At 30.3% G+C, this 14741-nt stretch overlaps 1 pseudogene; it reads right to left on the minus strand.

Moving 5' to 3' along the window:
* Positions 1 to 8012: 8012 nt before the first annotated feature.
* Positions 8013 to 12014, minus strand: LOC18107035 (guanosine nucleotide diphosphate dissociation inhibitor At5g09550-like; annotated as a pseudogene).
* Between the last annotated feature and the right edge of the window lie 2727 nt (positions 12015 to 14741).

Here is a 14741-nt window from a genome sequence, read left to right on the forward strand (position 1 = left end):
TATAACCTGGGCTGAGGAGGCTTTAGTGTGTGTTTGTTTTTTATCGAGGCCCACTCTTGAAAAGGATACTGCTGAGTCATCTGGGCTGCTGTAGCTGGTTTCTGCCACTTGTATTTTTTCCCTAATGGTGTCATAGCATGGCTCTATAGAGGACGATTGGGATTGGTAAGAGGCGGTGTGTAGTTGTTGGTTTTTTGTCTGTAGCTTGTGTGTTTCCTTAGTTTCAGGAAAAAGGCAGAAGGTTTTGTATGTTGTGTCAGATTGGTCTAGGTTGCTGGGTAATTCAGTGTACCTTGTGCAGAGAATGAGAGAGGGGTCATTTTGCATGTCCTTGTCTTGTTGCTCTGGTGAGGTCCAGTCAGCTTCTGGTTCATTTATACTGGCCGACGAAAACTCTTCTGGAGGTGTAATTTTACTGCATGTCTCTTCATCTGATTCTTCAGTGCCTGATGTATCCATTGAGTATTTAATTATGGTAAGCAGGGGGCTAAAACCGGGCTTCATTTCCATGACTGATATATCAAATTCCTCTCCGTCTAGAATCATTGAAAGCTGCTTGTTTAAAGTCGTGAAAGAGGTTGTGCTCAGAAGCACCTTGACTCCCATAAGTGAACCTTGACTCACACTTGTAATGTCGTAACCAATCATCTTGCCTACACCTTCTACCATGAATTCAATACATCTGCGGTTCCATGCAATCAGAGGAAGTCCCAGAATAGACACCCAAGCAAATCTGTTTACTGCTTTTACTTCCCTCTTCCATGGTTTGATACTAGAGAAGTAGTTTGCCAAGGCAGAGCAACTGTTTATTAATTCTTTCTCCATGGTCTCTTTGTCTGTAAAGGTGATAACTGTTTGGCTTGCTCCAAGGAAGCGAAATCCAATTGCCTTCTTAACAGTTTTCAAAACCATATGCTCCAATTGTGCATAGTCCACTTCTATGGCTATAGAACCGACTAAACTTCTCAATAGCCATTCCTTGTCATCCTGTGTAGACTCATACACCACAGTCTTCTTTGATGGTTGTTGGACTAAAAGAGCTTCAACAAAGGTCCTGTTGTCTCTAAGGGCTAGTTTGGGCGAGATTTTGGTTTCTGGCTTTGTGGTGAGGGCTGTCTTTTCCCTGGAATCTGAAGGTGTTTGAAATCGTGCTAGGTTTGCACGAATTTTGAAAGAGTCAAACCATATAAGGTTCAATATATCACAAAGGTCTGTAGCTTCTAAATGGGAGAAGAAAGTTACAAAACCAAACCGTCTCCCTATTTTTGTTTTTTTCCTGGAAACAAAGAGGTTGGTGACAAGACTAATCTTTGAAAAAGCTTTTTTGAGATCTTGGTAATCAAGCCAAGACGGGAAACGTTCAAAATAAAACTTAGTAGAAACAGAGGGAGTGGGAGTTGTGTTAGGTAAGTGTTTGTTGTTTTGGCTGTTGTTTGTGTAACACATAGGTTGCAAAAATTTCAGGGTGGCAGGGTGAAGAGGGGGGTGTTGTGTATGTTTAAGAGGGACGTTTGCAGGTGTTTGTGGGGTTGGATTGTAAGAGGGAGGTTTGAAGGAGGTTACTAAGACCTGGGTTGCAGAGGAGGGGATGATAGACAAAAGGGGGAGTGTTTTGGTTGGGAGCATCGTTGCAGGGGAGGGGATGATAGACAGATATGACTACAGCAGCTTCAAAATGGACTCGGAACAGTGCTGGAATTTCTGGTCGTCGCCGATAATGTGAAAAATAAGGGGATCGGATAGATCTCCTCCTTTCTTCCTTTCCTGTGCCAGCTGTGTCATCGATGGAGACCTGAAAAAGAAAAGACGCAGCAACAAGTTTTGGTTTCCTTTCCTTCTCGTTTTTTGATCTGCTCCTCTCCCTACTGATTTGTATGTTTTTGTTTTCTACTTCTCTGTTTCAGGTAGCCAGTGGGAAGACCAAGAGGCCGCTGTCGGGACTGGTTTTTTGCTAGGTCGGGTCGCGGTGGAGGGAAGAATGGTTGAACTGCTGGTGATATTTTTGGTCGTGGCTGAGAGAGGAAGAGGCTATGGTCAATGGTTTCAGGTTGGAAGTGGAGGAGGAGCTAGAAGAACAAGGCGGACAGATCCGGGGTTTATGAGGAAGTGGTGGCCGGATATCGAATTCTTCTTATCTCATCTATGCCAGTAGTTGTTGGATCTTGAGGAGGAGGAACTTGATCTTGCTTCTGTGAGCAGGCATGAAACAAAATTTATCTCACCTTTATGCATCTTGAGGAAACGAGGAGGGAGAAGACATCGTCCGGCCAGAGCTAAAAGAAATACATTCTTTTCTCATCAATCACTCCGTATTATTCTTTTTTATATTTATAAAAACAGAAAAAGGGATAAATTGGGGGAATGAAATGAAATGAAAGGGATTGGGTTATAAATAAATTAAAAATATATTTAAAAAATAATTTTTAAATCACCACATTAAAATTATTAAAAAATATCTAAAAAATATTAATTTAATATTTTTAATGCGAAAATCATTTTGAAACAATGCCAAATATATGTTAGAGAATAATATAAATCATATTGTGAGACCTTAACTAACAACTTAAGCTATTGGGTTGATATGATTCTTTGACATGGTATCAGAGCTTTAATGACCAAGCGGTCACGAGTTCAAATCTCATTATCCCTATTTATTTGATAAAAATTAAGCACAAGATAACATGGGTATGTGCAAGTTTCAAGTTTAAAAGACTTTAACTTAAGGGGATGTGTTAAAGAATAATATAAATCTTATCGTGGGACCCTTACCTAACAGTTTAAGCTATTGGGTTGAAATGATTTTTTGACACTTAACTAGAAGATCCATTTTCAAATAAATTAAAATACAAGAAAGGTGAAATCTAAAATTGAAAGTACATGAATTAAGTCTTAAATGACCTAGAATTCAGAAGAAGAAAAAAAGGCCAATTAACCTTGTAAATAATATTAACATATTGTTCTTTATGCTTTTATATTAATAGAATCTAAAATACTGTGATAATTAAATTTATTTATACCTAAGTAATATTGAAAATATTTTTATATTGTTAAAGTTAGTGCTATTATTATGATTATAATAACAATTATAATTACCCTATTCATAAAAAAAAATATTATTATCACAGTAAAAAAATACATTTAAAATGACTAGTACGATAGTTTTAACCCCATACTCAAATTAAATATTATCTAAATAAAAAGCTACTTATTTATTTATTAATTATTGTTTTATATTAAAATAAACTATAAAAATTACACAATCTAAACATTTTAAGAGACATTATAAAGTTCTATTGATTTAAAATAATTAATAAACTACACTTTTAATGCAAATCATGCAAATCATGTTTTATTTTTAAAAGTTGATTTCATCAGTAAACAAGTTTTTTCTTCTTTTTAATACACACATGACATTACCATATTAATTATCTACATAAAAATACTACAAATACAAAATTCTCTTATTTTTATTGCACTGGTTCACAGAAGTGAATTGGGTGTGCTTGTTAGGTGTAATAAAAGTAAGTGTACAAAATTTAAATGCATGCCACAGAAGTCAAAAATAAAGAAATAAAATTATTTCCTATGGCTTTGGTTTGTCAAATAGGTAGAAGATTAGATTTTTAACCTTTAAAAAAAAATGCAACACTTTTAACCTTTAAAAAATGCACAGATATTAGAAAGTAAAAACATTAATGTATATTGCATGAAACACTTTTAAAATTTTAAGATGATGATATATTGAACAATATCTTTATTTAAAAAAAAATATTAAGAAGGCAACACACCGGATCGACCCGAACTAACCATATCGTGTTTATATCTAAACAATTAATATAATCTAATTATAAACAAAATTTCTATTAAAAAAAACTAAATTTAACAAAGAAATGACAAATAAAAATACCCGAGATAATCTGATTCATTTTTAAAATTAGTAAAAAATCCTATAGAAAATAAATAAAAAATAATAGAGCTTAATCTTCAATTCAATAAAATATTAAAGGATGAAACTAAACAAAATATTAGAAATAAAAACATTAACGCCGATCTATTCAATGCTGGAATCAAGTCTGCTATTAATGTGGGTATTTCAGTCTCCAGAGTAAGATCCGCAGATCTGCCTCCTAGCATTGATAGTAATTGATCGAATTCTTACTCTGGCTTGAGAAGCTTTTTAGTTTTCCTTATCTTTTGTGTGAAATACCATGAAAAAAGAAATAAAATAAAAATAAACTCGGGTAAATTTTCTAAACCTAGGTTAACCTTTAAAATTCACAATCCATTAAATCCAGGACTCGAACTCAAACAAGAAACCCAATTCAGTCCTAAGGATGAAATAAAACAAAAACATCAATTTAGAAAATTTACCAAACAAAAAAATAGCAATAAAAAATGACGGAGAATGAAATTATAAAAAAAAATCAATTTTAAAACTAATCTCAAATAAAATAAATATAAATCAAAATAATGGGGATCAAAACAAACAAATTAAAACAACAAATGAGGATGCAATTGAATACATATTTCAATTCTATACAATAATTCAAATAAAAAAAATCAATCGAAAGAATAAAAACCAAATTTGAAGAAAACACAAATTGAATGGCTGCTGTGAAATTTTGAAAGGTTAGGCATAAAAATCAAGGAGGGGAGAGAAAGGAAAAAAAAACCAACTGACATCAAATTGGAGGGAATTACGCCACACACACCTTCTAGAAAGTTTAACCCTACCGTGATGAATCAAAAAACACCAAGGAAGCCTTTTTTGATCGCCGTAAGCCACCACACTCATCACTTCAACATGGCAGAGTGACTTACTCGTTTGCACATTTAATGCACGTACCAGCCACTTTTTTTCTTTACATTTATTAAAATACCAAATTGTCTCTTAAACCACATGATACTAATAAAAAAATGAAACCAAAATGAAAGTATAAATAAGCCTTTGCAGACAAGGTAAGAAAATTTTGATTCAAAGGGTAATACAGTTATTTTATTGTTTTTTGAAAAGTGAAATTTTGAAAAAGCCCATTAACACAATTAAAGTAATTTTTTTGCTTTCAATGGAAACTAAATAATTATATTTTCCAAAAAGAATTAAAAAGACCTAATGATTCCAATCAATTTCATAATGTCTAATGGACAAGTAAAAAAACAATAACAACCCCGAGGGCAGGGCCATTGAATTTTCTTTCAAAGGGAAAAAAACATTATTTTGTTGTTCCAATCCACAATAAATCACACCTTATCTATGGTACTTTTTCCACATCCTTTAAGTTTTTGTTAATATTTAAGAGTAAGGAAAAAAAATGTTTTCTCTCTCATTTCCTTTAGTAATCAACTATGTCCTTGGCTTGCACTACACCACGGGTTGGATTATTCTTTCCAACCGTAAAAAAAATATAAAGACATTAGTAATGTGTTTTCTTGTATAAAATAATCAACCATGAACCTAAAATCTGATGCATGTTGGACAACACACTTTTAAAATATTGAAATGGTCAGATATTGCTTGAAATATTTTTTTAAGAAAAATATTAAAAGGATAACATATTTGATCGACTAATATCAATCTTTGTTAGCTTGAAAATACTTCCGACCTATGTCATGGATCGTGATAAACCTATAAAAATCAAATAAAAAAAATAGAAAGCCCAATTCCAATCAACCAAATATTGAAGAATAAATTTTTTTTTAAAATGATTTAAAAAAAAACATAAAAAAGCGATTTGAGTAAATCTAGGTACATATGTCAAATCCACGACCCGAGTCATGAGAATGACATTACTTTATAAAAAACAAATAAAAAATACAAAAGCTAGTTCTTAACCAATTCATCATCAACAAAAAAACTATTTTTTAAAAAAAAAGCAACGAAAACAACAACTTGGGTTAACCCCCAAACCCGCGACATAGATCATGAGACCGAAATAACTTCACATAAAATAATCTAAAAAAAAGATTACTTTTTTTAAAAAAACTTAAGCTATAAAAAGATTTATCCCATCAAAAACTAAAAAATAAAATTTATTGGTGTATAATTTAAAAGAAAATTCTTCAATTTTATTTAAAAAGAAGTTTTCATGAAACAATTAAAGGAAAGCCTTTAAAAAAAAAAACCTAGGAGTCAAATGTGCTTGTATGGGCAAGCTTGTATGCCTACCTATTTTTTTTTTATTACTAGATCATGAGACCGCAACATAGATCATGAGACCACGACATAGATCTTTATAAATTACTAGACAAAGCGTTGTCTCTAGTTCGGTTTCTGGCCACTTCTAGTGCCCAGAAAGTTGAGTTCCATGTTTTAGCCTAAACCATTTTTTAACTTTGTTTTTTACCCAAAAAGCATTTGTCACCTAAATAGACCCATTTGTGGCTTAAATTAGTAAAAAATGTGTTTAAAAATAAAAAATCAACTTTTCGAGCCTAGATCTACCATTTCATGTAAGATGAAAGCCAAATAAGACTCCATTAAAACTCTTTTCATCAAAAGAAACTCGTTGACACCAAAATCGACTATTTTAGTAGCTAAAATCAATATCAGCTGATAGTTTTCTCTTGCCTCAATAAAAATCTGACAACTCCTCTCATCTCTCTAAACACAAGACTTAAAAGTAAGAAAAATAGACTTTGAGAACAAAAGTAAATTTATGAAAACTAAAGGGATTGAAAGCGTTTAATTGAAAAATATAAGGACCAAACTTAACTTTTCATGTCAGCTTTGAAAGTGCCATCTAATTTCTATGTCGTTGTCACTTTAATTCATCACCTTTCAGAGTTGTCCTTTCTTTCTTAATGAATTAGAAGCAATTAGTCATCAATTTTGATAACCAAAAAATTATTTTAATCCATAATGAATTGTAAGAGGTTGCATGGTTTGTTCAACTCAGTGAAAACATCACAATGTGTCTCTTTGTAATTTTCAGGGGAATCTTTGAACCAACAATATCTAATTTATTTTGCACATAATGCATAGCGATAATGTACCATATATCATCTCTTGGTAGCTCCATAAACATTCAACTCAATCCATAACAAGTTATTTATAAAATCTAGAAAATTTATTTTAAAAAATATGTATTAATAGAGAATACAACATTAGATAAATAGGAATGAAAAGGCCTACCTCTTTTGCATATAAAAATGAAATGGTGACCTCATAGACTTTTGAAAATCTTTTTCCCTTATTCACTTTTGGGTTATGTTATTTGCATTAAGGTATATAAATACATGTATATCATATGATTACCGAAACTGACTAAAGGTTTGAGTCCTGTATTAACTCATGACTTACCGGGTTAATTTAATTTAATTATGAAATAATGTTTTTTGGATAAAAACAATTTAAAAAAATTATTTAGAATTGACATGACCTAGTAAATCTAGTTGTAGATTGGCTTGCTAGGTTACTCGAGTTTGACTATAGTAATGTTCAAAAAAGTTTAAAAGGAAAGCCTTTCAAGGCCAAGCTCCGAATCGACATATCATCGAATCGACCTGTTAGGCTAGGCTTATTGTGTTCGAGAATAATATAAATCATATTTTGGGATCGTATATAATTATTTAAACTTTTGAACCTTGTTAACCAAGTGATCATGAGTTTAGATTTTGATATTTCATTTACCAATTTAAATGTTTGGATTGATATCATAATTTAAGATATTAACAATGGAATATCCATGAGCAAAGAAAGTTTGACAAAAAATTATAGACTTTGTATGTAAATCTCTCCAACAAATTCTAGATCATGCGCTCAATTTATACGCAAACCATGCCATATATGCTATATATAAATAAAGTTACAGAAAAAAAAGGGGGGGTTAAAGCCTTCAAAGTTCAAAATGAAGTATCGGTGCAATTCTGCTTAGAGAATTAAAGATACATAAGCATAGATTAAGAAAATTCGGACATAAATCAGAACAATATTTTACTTTGATAGGAACTCATATTTGATGATTTAGATTCTAATTCATTAACATTGTTTGAGCAAAGTAAAAAAAATATGTTTATTCAGCAGTAGCACTTACAACACTCAAGTCCACAGAGAGATCAAAAGTTTGTATCAAAACAAAAACCAGATTGTAAGTTGATTGCTGCATAGAAGCAAGGTTTATACATCTGAAAATAACCTAAATTATTACTTTGTATCTTAATATCTTTAATTATAGTTTTTGCATAGGTTGGTCAAGACCAAGAGGGTGTTTGAAAGTGTGGCAGCGGTTGCTTTTCAAAGTATTTTTCACTCGGAAATGCTTCAAAATAATATTTATTATTTTTTAAAAATAATTTTTGATATCAGCACATCAAAAAAATCCAAAAACATTTAAAAATTTTAAGAAACAAATTTCAAATTTTACCCAATCTCATTTGAAACACAATACCAAAAGGAGCTAAAGTGATCTATACTAAAGGACCAGCCTAGTTCTAGATTGTCTATATTTTTCAGCTATGAAAATAGTATGTCAATACAATTCTCTCTCTCTTTCTAAACCATTTTAATCTTCATGCCATGTATTTACCTTGCTAATTGTTCCTCAATCTTAATGCTAAGCATTGATCTTGGTAATTGTTCATCAAGGAAAATTGTAATTATTTAAGCACAAAGACTCTTAATATTGTCAAATACATATCTCGACCAAAATTAAAAAAAAATATTGTTCTCTATAATTCAACTCAAGAATTCTAAGACACTTACCTTTCCAGTTATCTTACTGTACATGGCAATCACATCTTGTACTGTGGTCTCAAAGTGAGTCGTTGTGTCATAGCTCTGCAAAGATCATATTAAGATCTTAATCAATACTGTTGAATTATTTAGGGAAAAGGTGGAATTTAGAAAGCTAGACCACAAGCTTGTTAGTAGAGTTACAGGGAGACTTGAAAAAGGTTTCCCTTTTGAGCTACTCTATAAGAATCTATAATTGCTATGTAGATGAAAACTCCAGTCAATTTTATCACAAGGGTAAGAGAATACATGTATAAATGGCATGTAGACTTATAACTTACAGTATAAATGAAGCAATTGTCATCTTCCTCATTGTTTGCAGGCACATATTTGTCTTAAATATCATAGAAAATCTTATTTACTAGACTAAGCAAGTCAATTCCTAGCTTCAGTTCTGTCTCAGGGTTATCTATCTCAGTTTCAGTTGAAACAAAAGTAATGTATTTTCTTTTTGGAGCAATATTGTGAGCATATGAACAACAGAAGAGGTACCTGGAGAAGCAATGTGAAAGTTTACAAACAAATCTTCAAATATATCCAGAATTGAATATATCAAGACCACAAATTTTAACCATTTCTTTTCTATCCATCTTAATAATGCATTTAAAAACATGCAGTTGATCAAAGGGCATTGTAATATGCATTTGAAGGCTTATATGAGAGCCTTTAGGGTTTTATCTGCACAAATAAAAGTAAACGTAAATGTCTGATTTGCATCAAAGTTACTTCTGTGGCAGAATAACTTGCGCAGAGTGAGAATCACTAGTGTCAGGAATACGATGGCTCATTATATAAATAGCATGAGCAACCATTCCAATTTTCTTGACATATGGCATTACAACAATGACAGATAAAAGGTGATTAACATAGTTAATGCCCATTTTAGCAAACGAATACAGTGAAGCAAGAGACTGATCTCGAAATTGTTTAATGCTACCTTGTTTGGCAAATAGGATGAGTTACAAACAACTTTCTTGCATCTAGTAGTTTCTCCTTCAGAAATCACGCCAATGACTTTTCTATTTTTGTCGAACTCTATCTGTTAATATATAACAAGACTTATGAGAATCAAGTAGTTTGACAACAGAGAGCAAGCAACATATCAAGAATCACAGATTCATATGCTAAAGAAGAAGTTATGGATACAAGTTGTTATCGCAATTTTACCTTATATTCTGGCTTGTTGAGTATGTAAGTGCCACCATATATTGCACTTAAGCGTGCAAATGACTGACAAAATACCAAGACATATTAGAGCAACTTATATTCACCCCTTAACTCTGTAAAAACACCATGGACTTAAACAAACCTGAGGTAATTCTACTAGTCCATAGAGTGGATAGATATAAGGTGATCCTCTTTGGAAACGTGCCAATGACTTTGCATAAAGCTTTACGAAAAATACAACAGAATAACTTTAAAATTACTTTTTTTTTTAACCATCAAAGACAATAAGAGAACAAGATTTCAATAAATTGCAAGTGCACCTTCACTCTCTTCACAAAATCCAAAGCTGGCTAATCCAAGTAATTATCATCAAGATGAAGAGCTAGTGCATGGCCGATAAAGTTAATCATATCATTTTTTAGACCATATTTTCTACATGAAACATGATTAACAAGCATTAATCTAATAGTTAAAATTTGATCAGCTAGCTCTCAAGAACACAAAATATACATTAAGGTGAATGAATTCATTCAAGTGTTTAATCAATAGATGATGTGATCTTAAACTAGACTGAAATTTCTATAAATTAAAGAGAAATGTTAATCAAACATATACGCGATAACCTCTCTTGCTGTAACTTTGGTCAAGTCCAGACCCTCATAAGACTTGGGATCATTGTCCTCGTAATCTTGGACATAAATGAAAAACTTTCGAGCACGACATTTCTCAAACAATCCCATCAATGGCAATTTTAGTGCTTCTATATCAGTTGCTGGAACTTTATGGATCTGAAAATCAAAATTAATTCTTTTATTTTTTCACTAAACAATAATATTTTTTGTTCTAGATTTTATATTACGCAAATGTGCTCTACCTTCCCTTTATTGTACACAAAAGTACCATCAACAGACTTAAAATTGAGACACTTGGTAACATATGTGTGTATCAGAATACGAACCAAACCATCATTGGCGATAATAAACTAGAATAACAAATTGAAAAAAAAAAAAAACAATGTAAACACTTACTGCATGTTATCAATTAACAACGAGATCATAAAATTCCATACAAGCTACCTTAGGTATCATGTCAATATTGTACTCCTTACTTGCACCTAGGCTCTCCGGAGGCTGGTTGCTCCCTCTGAAACACTTCCATAACTACAATAATGAAGAGGGTTAGGGAAAAAACCAAATAAAATTTTTGAAAAGATAGTAGACAAGAAAATCAAAAGTATTTTATAACATGAACATAAGAGAATATCTGATTAAGATTAAGAAATGTTGATTCTCCTTCATAATAGTCATTACGGTCCATATGCAGTACCTGTTTCAAACGAAGATTCAATTGGATTATTAAAGAAAAATCAAAATATTAATTCAAACTAAATTATATAGATAACTTAAGGAAAAACACATGCTTTTTTCAAACCCCAAGACTCCCAAAATCTAATGTGTTTCAACGTTCATCGATGGAGAGTACAATGAGAACAATTGACAACCCTTTATACCTTCAAATATTAGAGAATAATTTTATAAATTATAAATAGAACACCCACACATTTAACTATTGATACATTTCCATCAAATCTAAATTATAAACATGAAATGCAAGAACAAAAACAAAGAAAAAGACCAAAAAAAATCACACAAAAAATAGATATTTCCTGATTATGTGGCATCACAAATAAATAAAAAAACTTAATAAATTCAAAAGATGAGATCAATTTAAAAAATATCAAAACACATTTTATTTTTTTTTTCATCCTCATAGTTCATAAATTCTGAAGCTATAAATAGTAGAGTATTTCTTGTTCTTCAGCCTATTGAAAACAGAATTCAATCCCAAATTCATATTTGTCAATAGTAACTACACATTACTTCAAATGCAAGATATTGATTTTATCACAAAGATAAAAAATTACTTAGCATCCAAATGTTACTAGCCATAACCTTAAAACATTAGTGTTATGCGTTTATAATAACAAAGACCTTTTTTTTTAAATAAAAAAAAAAGAGAATTACTTTGAGTCCATCAACAAAAAACAAAAAAGACCATTGAGAATGCATTCCTTGAGACCGGTTCCTAGAACAATCACATCATACTCTTCATCCATGGTAACAAAATCCAACTTAGAAACAAACCCTTTTGAAGATTTGATAGATACAAGGAAGGAATGAAGAGATTATTATTATTTTTTTACATAATAAGGAGAAATATTGGAGATAATGAAAAGAGAAAGGTCAAGTTTTCTATAAATATTTTTGTTTGTTTGATTTAGAGCAAGTCTTTAGTGGGAATCAACAACAATAACGCACAAAGAAACATTAAACGGGTGATTACCAAAAACCAGGGAATCGTTAGGAAATGTACGTTACCATGTGCCAACATGCATTTCTAGACATTATATTTTCTTTTAACCTAATTTAACGTGGGATGTTAATCTCTCTAGTTTGCAGGAAAAACAATATTTTTTTAGTGTTTTCTCTTTTAATATTTTATTTCAAGAGATTTTACGGTGCTCAAGCATGACATCATATTAGTAACTCAATGAAATTCATTTTGAAGAAAAACACAAACACAAGGGGGGAGATAAAAAAATTCATAGCTCACTAAAAGTGATAAGAATATCTTGATTATATTAATTATTCAATAGATCCGCTCTATGAAAATTAATAAATACAAGTAGGAGAGAGAAATAATATATGGAGATATTTTTATTATTTTTTATGGATCATAAATTTTATTTTATCTCCCACATGTGCTAGTCTTTTTCTTCAAAGAATGTTTCATTGAATAACTACTACTAGAATACCACTAATTACAACCTGAGCACAATAAAATTTTAAATTTTATGTTTTGTATACTAGCTTATCTCTATGAAATTTTGTTTTACCCAAATAAATTTTACTTTGAAAACCTAAATCAAGATCATTGCATAAAGAAATGAAAACTCAAGTTTTTAATTAAATTTTTCGCTAAAAGACAAGTTGAATTGTTGTGGAAAAGAATTTTTTTTGGGACAATAAATAATTCTTTATTTTTTTATGGATTGAATTTTGTAGTGATTTGAATTGTGATAAAGGTTCTTAATGCTACAATCAACATTTTGTGAAATTATATGCTTATGAATTTATTATGAACAATAAACCGACTTTTTGAGCAGTGATGGAGGAGATCAAAACGTAGATTTGGAGTTGAAACTTTCTCCACCAGCAACATAACCAGTGATGGAAGGTTTCTAAGTGGGGGAAAAAAATAGAGAGAAATAAATGAAAAAGAATAAAAATTAAAAATAAATAATTTTGAAGCGCATGATTTGTACGTAACGGGATTGTGAGTTTTTTTATTGCACGGCTTTTGATAGGAGAAGACTAGTTTTTAGCAGGTTGACTAATGAAAAGCTTTTTTTTTTTTTTTTTCGATCTGGATAAATTTCTTTATTTTTTTAGCAGGTTCACAGAATAAATTTCTTTATTTTTATCTGGATGAACTTAGGGGTAATTACAAAACACTCTTGTAGAGAAAAATATATTAAAAAAATTATTAAAATATTTTTTATCAATAAAACCTTGAAAAAATTTACAAAATTAACATTTGAACTTTTTAATATTAAGGCCCCGTTTGTTTGCTGGAAAATAGTTTTCTTTTGAAAAGTAAATTCCGGGAAAGTGAATTATTTTCCGATGTTTGGTAGTGTAATGGAAAACACTTTCCAGTCTTTGGTTATATCATGAAAAATGAACTGAAAAATAACTTATTAATGTTTTATTTTCTTCAAGTTTATTAAAATAATGACAAACAAATCTTACAAATTAAAAAGTTGAATGAGAATGAAATTGAAAAAAAAATAATTTCATAAATTATCTTAAATAAAATAAATAATAATCAAAATAATAGAGATCAAATCTAAAAAATAAAAAAATTAAAAGATGAAGAAATTAAAATAATAATAATTAACATTTCATAAATTATTTCAAATAAAATAAGTAACAATCATAAGAATGAGGACCAAATTTGATGGATAAAAAATTTCAATTAAAAAATGATAAGGGAAAAGCAAATAATAATTATAAAAATTAAATTCTAAGGGATGAAATTGAAAAACAAATAATCAAAACAAAATATATATATATATAACAATCAAAAGTTTGAGGACCAAATTTGATATAATCAATAAATAATATGACATATCTAAATTTTTCACAACTTCCAAAAAGTGTTTTCCGCCTAAAATAAAAGGAAAACACTTTCCTGGAAACCGAGCCAAATTTTTCTTTGACTAGAAAGTATTTTCCGTTGATCAACTTTCCTAATGACAAACAAACACATGAAAGTTTGAAAAGTGGTTTTTCAAAAACCAGTTTCCGAGAAACAAACACAACATAAATCTTTATTAATGGAAAAGTGGCTTCATTTTCAAAATCTCATAAAATTGAAGAGTGGCTTCCTTTTCTTTGTTAGTGGAAAAGGTTTAATTTCAAAATATAAAAATATAAAATAAATAAATTCATCTTGAACAAATTAATACCCCTAAGGTTTTGCTCAAAGTCCTTGCAATCAAAAAAAGATTAAAAAAAATAGAAAATATTTTTCAATAAAAGCATAAACAAACCCATTATAGAGTTGAATTTACAAATCATATGCTTTTAAATATGAGTACACATTAAAAGTGCAGCCTTTAATTTATAGAGTACACATTATAGAGTTGATATAGAGATTTGTGTAGTTACTATTGACAAATATAAACTTGGTTTTTAATAATCACCCGTTTAATGTTTCTTTATGCGTTATTATTGTTGATTCCCACTACAGACTTGCTCTAAATCAAACAAACAAATAT

Source organism: Populus trichocarpa, chromosome 17 (assembly GCF_000002775.5).
Source record: "Populus trichocarpa isolate Nisqually-1 chromosome 17, P.trichocarpa_v4.1, whole genome shotgun sequence".
Classification (NCBI taxonomy): domain Eukaryota; kingdom Viridiplantae; phylum Streptophyta; class Magnoliopsida; order Malpighiales; family Salicaceae; genus Populus; species Populus trichocarpa.